The sequence below is a fragment of the Fragaria vesca genome, linkage group LG4 (genome assembly GCF_000184155.1).
Source record: "Fragaria vesca subsp. vesca linkage group LG4, FraVesHawaii_1.0, whole genome shotgun sequence".
Lineage (NCBI taxonomy): Eukaryota > Viridiplantae > Streptophyta > Magnoliopsida > Rosales > Rosaceae > Fragaria > Fragaria vesca.
In genome coordinates, this window is record NC_020494.1 from 12,564,586 (window position 1) to 12,571,912 (window position 7,327).

The 7,327-nt window shown below is 36.7% G+C and overlaps 1 pseudogene; it reads right to left on the bottom strand.

The window, feature by feature from the left end:
* The window catches only part of LOC101308080, a 3,168-nt pseudogene extending 2,543 nt beyond the window's left edge, over positions 1 to 625 (bottom strand).
* Positions 626 to 7,327: the final 6,702 nt, after the last annotated feature.

A 7,327-nucleotide genomic window follows, 5' to 3' on the forward strand; every position in this document is an offset into this window, starting at 1 on the left:
TATCATCCTTCGTGGCAACAAAGACCTTTGTGGCTTTGTATTACACTTGACCGTGTTCTTCAAGTGTGAAGTAATTTTACTTTTGAGAATATATTACTTTTGATCATGTGTTGTCAAGTAATTGTAATCTTCTATTCAATAGTAAAGTAAAGTTCTTCTATATAATCCGCTGCTTATCTCATAATCGTTCTATCTAGTATTTTCAACATCTTGACCGACCTCTTCGAAGTTGCCTTCCGATCCGATCACAGGGTTTAATGGCATGAGAGTGCAAGTGTTGTTGTTGCAGCCTGGTCTAGGTGGAGACAAGCACTCATCACAACGCTTCGACCTTGCGAGTGAGCATTGAGCTGATCCGCAACGAGCATACTTGTAGGTAGAAGAAATATATATAGTGGTCCTCACAATCTACCCAGAGGAATGTACCGCCGATATCAAGGGTTAGGGGAGTTCTTTGCTTGATGCTTGTGAGGTATTGGATGGCGCCGGAAGTGTGTTTGGATACCGGAAGGACAAGAGCCTTGGGTCTAAATGATGTTTTGGCTTCGGCGGGGGTGATGAATGTCATGTGGAATATGATAGCTAGAGAGCAAAAGAGAAGGTGGCGAAAGGATGAGGAAGCCATTGCTATAGTACTAGATGGACTGAACAAAAGGTTAATGAAGAAATGGGAGGTATACGACCAAAAAAAAGAAGAAATGGGAGGTGGGGTGTCCACCATCTTATAGGTATTCACCGTATTTGAAATCATCGAGCATCTTCTTTGTTTGTTATATAATATCAGCACATTTTCAGCGTGCATGATTTAATAAACTGAGGTCTCATGGGATTCCTTCTTTTGCTGCCAAAGCAAAACCAAAGCCCCCCTTGTTAATCATTTTCCTTGGGTGAAAGTTTTGGATGTGGGAGGAAAAAAAATTAAACAAACACATAATAAAACCACTACTGGAAAATAGCACTTAGGCGACGGAATTAAAAAATTCCGTCTCCTAAGTGGTACTTACGCTACGGAATTTTCTACTTAAGCGACGAAACAGTTTCTGTCTCCTAATTAAGTTGTTCTTAAGAGAAGAAATATTTCGATTTCGTCTCCTAAGAACGACTTAGGCGACGGAATGAAATTCTGTCGCTTAAGTACTACTTAGGAGACGGAATATTTTTACTTAGACGATGACATTTTGAAAAAATAAAAATTAAAAAATTTATATGAATCACTTAAGAGACGGAATTACATTCCGTAGCCTAAGTAGAACTTAGGAGACAGAAATGTTTACTTAGGAGACGGAATGTTTTTTTTTTTAAATAATAATAATTATGAATCACTTAGACGACGGAAATAGAACATTCCGTCGCTTAAGTTCTAAAAATTTGAGCGCTCATCTTCCTGCGTAAAATTTCATGAAAATTCAAACCAAAATTTGTCAAAACATATCAATTCTTTTAAATCACACACTCACCAACCTTATCAATAGAAGGAAACCCATCTTTTCCCAGAGCTCCATCTCTCTCTCTCTGTCTCTCTCTCTAGACCATCACTCTTATGCCGGCCTCTCTCTCCATTCTCACCGCTCCTTCCTCCGCCGCCACCTTCAACTGCACCCCCCCCACCAACGCCTCCTCCAACTTCGTCCCCACAAACGCCACCACTCTCAATGCTGTCAAGACTCTCTTCAACATTACCCGGCCACCTCCGCACCCTCCACGGAGCCAACAACCTCCCCCTCTCGACCCGACCCGACACTACAACAAATCTCGGCACTAGTGACCAATGGAGTGGTCATTAAAGGTAGGACTTTTGGTCACTAATCATGTTTAGTGACCAAAAATTGGTGGTCACTAGATGGTCACTATAGGCTCGTCACTAATTCTCTATAGTGACCACTTTTTAAACTTGGTCACTAAAAGTTTAAGTTTTAGTGACCACTGTAATCTGGACACTGATAATAATAGCATCAGTGATCATATAATTGATCACTAAAAGGGTCAAATGTGGTCACTGAAAGACACTATTTGGTCACTAAACCTCAACACAAGCATATATTAGTGACCATGTGTCAATAGGCCACTAAAGAATTGGACATACAAAAAAAAAGTAAATCTGTAAACATAAAATAATAATAGCCTTTCTAGGCCTTTTAAGTTTGATCTGCATTACACTTGAACGTATGTCAATTATGATGAATACTCATAATTATGTGAAATCCAAACTAACAATCTTTAACAGTAAAAGAAGCAATCTGTGCAGAATTCTTAACTATGATGTTGTACTGCTGCACTTCTCAAATTTGACCATTCAACACCATTCTGCAAATGAAAAACATAAAGCAACATGAGTCAGTCATAATTGATAAGGAGAATGTGACAAATGCAGTAATGAAAAATGTTCATAACATCATTGATGTACTCTGCAATAATAAGTAATTGGCTGAAAAAGAAACATCCACCACAAGGCATTAATAAGTTTATACATGTATAATCATACCACTATTTTTTTCTAACCAATATCGTTATACAAATAGGCAACATAAACTTCAGGCAAACAAAAAATGAAAGGGGGTTACAAAAAGCATATACAAATGCGCAGCTACAACACAAACTAGATTTGGAGATTGGTCAAAGCATAGCAATGATGATTCAGTACAAACAAATGCAAATCAATGGTTCATTGTTCCCTACCCTACCCTATCATAGTATCCCAAAGCTTTGCAAATCAAAATCAAGACAACCGTTCATAGAAACAGAATATCCGGAAATAATCTTCAATTAGCATGCAAGTATTTATTTTACAAATAAGCAACAAGTATTGTGTAAGTGATATAGAAACGTAAGGCCTTAAATGCAAGTACTCATATAGTTTACTTAAATTAAGTCGATACTAACTGATTAGCATCATGAACTAACCTGTATTGTTACGAATATTTGATTCGCGTCTGCATCGTTGTTGCTTGTAGAAATTTCTGGAGAGGCCAGACCAGAATCAGATGATGCAGGTAGACCTTGTCATTTAAGCTAGATTACCCTTGTTGTAGGTGCAACCTCCAACACTTTAATCAATCGGTTCCTAGCTGCTCAAAGCATATACTAGAAACAAGTAAAATACATTGAGACATTAATTTGACATGTTTTTAGTTTTATTTCAATATCTAGCAAAACAACATCAATAAACTTTGTAACCAAAAACAATTAAGAACTCAAATGCCTACGATAAACACACTTATCTCTATATGGACTTGCACGTATGATATAAACAACAACAATTAACAACCCAAACGCCTAAGGTAAATAGGTTCCAAAGCAAATATGCAACTTGCAGTAAACATGGGAAAATGTCTTCCCAAAAGGGCACGTATGGCCATAAAAGTTTGTAAACAAATAAGCAAACTCAACCTTTCTAAATATAGTACAGATGATATAGATCACATCAAGCTGAAGATGAGAGATTAGCAGTGGATGCATACTTGGATATAGTCACTACATATCTCCCCTTTGATTAGCTGGTTTAAATTTTAAAACAATGTGAAAATCTTTGACTGCGAAGGCACAAAACAAGAAGCAAGTCAGCAAAATGACATATTAAAAAATTATATATGTCAGAATCTCAGGGATCCTCAACAAGTACTTTTGGCTATGCTTTATTATATGGTTGTTATGATTTGAGGAATGACCATTACCTTCAAATTGAAAAAACTTCAAATAGACATCACCTGAAGATTGGCACATTCAGTATGATCGGGGGAGTTCAAATAGACATCACCATGAGCTATCTGTATGATTAAAGCCATCATCTCTTCTGTTATTATCAACTATTGTCAGTTTACCCAAGCAACCTAATACCAAAATTTCACTACTAGAACCCATAATTGATTGATCGAAAACCCTTTACTGGAGTTCTCTTACCTGCTATAATTTTTCCAACTTCAGTTGGTCTTGAAATCGCTCTCAAAATCATTTTGTTTCTGCAAAATAACGACATCAAAGCTGGCGCTAATTCACATATACCTAATGAGCCTAATCCTAATCGAAATTGAATAATACCCACAACAGGAACTCAATTAACCAACCCACTTACATAAAAAGAAAATTAACCCAAGCCTGCTTATCGAGGTTGTGGAGGAAAGCAGATCGAGGAACATCTGCTACTCACGGTGAAGCTGACCCGCTGGGCATGTTGGCGGTGTTGAATTGAAAGATAGGCGAAGTAAATCTCAAAATGATTAACGCTATAAGAGGATTACATACGGTTGCGCTAGCTTGATAGAGAGAAGATAGTGGAACGGAAGCGGAATTTTGGTGGAGAGAGTCTAGATAAGGCTAAAAGATAACTGTTCACTCATATATTTTCTTTCAGGAACCGCAAAAAATCCCGCGCGTCAGGGAATAAAAGTTTTCGAATTTTCTTTCGTCACTAATGGGTTTCTAGTGCATGTTAGATGTGGTCAGTAATAAAATGAAAATTACTCACCAAGTCGACTAGGTCACTACTTGTCAAATAATCAGTCACTAAGAATTATCCAAAGGGTGGGCTTACCATTTTTATTACCTCTGACTGTATTAATGACCAACAGTTCTTGCTGGTCACTAAATCTATGTTATTTGTGACCATTAAAATTAGGTCACTAAGAATTTGGTCACTATAGCCACATATTGTTGTAGTGCGACCCGACTCACCCGTCCTTGCCGCCAACAAGCTCCTTGTCCCCTTTTCTTGCACCAAGCCTCAGATCTGGGTCACTTATCTCTCTCACCCGACTCACCCGTCCCCGCCGCCGTCAAGACGTTGTTGCTGCCACTTTTCTCTCTCTACCAAGCCTTCCCGCCGACCCACCATCGTCCCTCGAAATTTCAAAGGGGTAAGAAATCAAGGTAAGTTCTTCAATTTTTCTGGTTTAATTAGCTTTGGTGATAGATTCATGTGTTTTTGTTTAATTTGATTTTGATTTTAATTTTGGGTAGGATGTGATTGGTATGATGGTGGTGGATGGTGGTTATTTGGTACAGTGGTGGTGGTGGTGGTGGTGATATATTTGGGACAGATTGTTGGCATGAAATTGAAAAGGAGATACTGTATTGAAGTTTACTGACCCCCAGTAAAAGTTTACTAGGGGGCAGTAAACTTCTACTGGGTTTACTAGAGGGTAATGAATTTGTTTATTAGGGTAAGAATTAGTATCTGTTATGTATAATTGGCATGAAATTGAAAGGAATATACTGTATTGAAGTTTACTGACCCCCAGTAGAAGTTTATTGGGGGGCAGTAAACTTACTAGGGGGCAATGAATTTGTTTATTAGGGTAAGAATGACTGAATCTGTATCTATTGTGTATAATTAGCATGAAATTGAAAGGAAGATATTGTATTGAATTTTACTGACCCCTAGTAGAAGTTTACTAGGGGGTAGTAAACTTCCACTGGGTTTACTAGGGGCCAATAATGTTGTTTATTAAGGTAAGAATTGATATCTGTTGTGTGTTGTGCCCTGAAATTGAAATGGAGTTATTTTTTGCAAGTTTACTGATCCCTAGTAGAAGTTTACTGGGACTGGGGGGCAGTAAATTTTATTTTTTTAATATGCAGTTTATAAATGAAAGTTTTTACTACTTATATGCAGGATGAGAAAAAGTTCAAGACATTTAGTTGTGACTTCTGAAACCTGCGGTAGTGGTGGTGGTATTTGGGGCGGTCGGAGTGAGTGGATAAAAAAACCTGCGGTGGCGTTTTTATTTTCTTTTAATTTTTTTTTTCACCTTTAGCGACAGAATTCAACTATTCTGTCTCCTAAGTGGATAATTTTTTTTTAATTGTAAAATAAAATCCGTCGCCTAAGTGCTTAGGAGACGAAAGTATTCCGTCTCCTAAGAACCACTTAAGCGACGAAATTTTAGGTTCCGTCGCCTAAGTGTCTACCTCACCACACCTAGGCGACGGATCTTAGCCGACGGACGTTTCGTCTCTTAAGTACTTAGGAGACGAAATTTGTCACTTAGAAGACGAAATAATTCCGTCTCCTAAGTGCTTTTTTCCAGTAGTGAACTTTGATGAATGATACAAAACTTTAACCGGTACAATTTTTTAGCAAATATAATGTGCAAATACTTTGAGAATTTTAGTTAATTTTGACTGCCTCTATTATGAGTTTTATCCTTATATATCTTCTCTATAACACAATATATATCTGGCTTTTTAGCCAAATTGATACCATACATTTCACCTTAGTGTCAATTTACTACCCTACTTTTTATTTCAGCCAATTTGCTACCCGAATTTTTCATAATTAGCTAATTTGCTACCCAAACTATTATTTCTGCCAATTTGCTACCTTATGTTTTCAAAATTAGCTAACTTGCTACTTTTTATTATCTTATTTTGTTCATTTTTTCATTCAAACATGAATTAATTCTGAAAATCAAAGGTTAAAGTTGGTCGATATTGAAATTTTGATAAGTTGGTTAATCTTGAAAGTCTAAAGTAGCAAATTTGATGAAAGAGTAGCAAATTGACAGATTTAATAGTTAGGGTAGCAAATTGGCTAATTATGAAAAGTTAGGGTAACAAATTGGCTGAAATGAAAGTTAGGGTACAGGGACAACATAGTGGAATGGTCTCTAGGCTGTAGCCCAGACACTTTTTTCTCATTTTTCAAATAGAATGGATGAAATAAGCAGGTATATGAACTAAGCACAGGTTAAAAATAATTACAAGAAGTCATAACCTATTACATTATACTAAATGAGGATCGGAATATGCCCAAATCCTATTCTAACGCCGCCTTCACTTTTTTATTTATTTATTATACTACAAAGCATGTTTGGTGCTATCAATCGACATTGGTATTTTTTTTATTTTTTATTTCTCTAACTAGTTACATTGAATTTTTAAATTTAATTCTAGGCTTTTTCTAATTACTAAGTTCATGAATCAGGGATGTGAATTTGATTATTTTTTTAATACTCCTCGTATCTGGGGTATTAAGAAGCGAAAAATTTATCAAATGAAACTTAGCCCAAGTTGTTTTGGAATCCTGGCTCCGTCCCTGTTAGGGTAGCAAATTGACAATTTTGCCTATATATCTACACTATACATGAGCAAATCTGATTGTCCCTCTCTATCCCTGTTTTATTTTTGGTATATGGAATAAAAGTCCAAAACCAGGCCCAGCAACAACTGAGGACAAAACAAACACGAGAAACAGAAAAAAAGATATTTTCCTAAATCAAACTAGAAATATGGAAGAACACCCAATAACAACAAAAAAGAACAGACTTTCACTCCGTCGACGCCGGAAGGGTTGACCATCATATGATGTTTATACTCTCATCTCTCTCTCCTT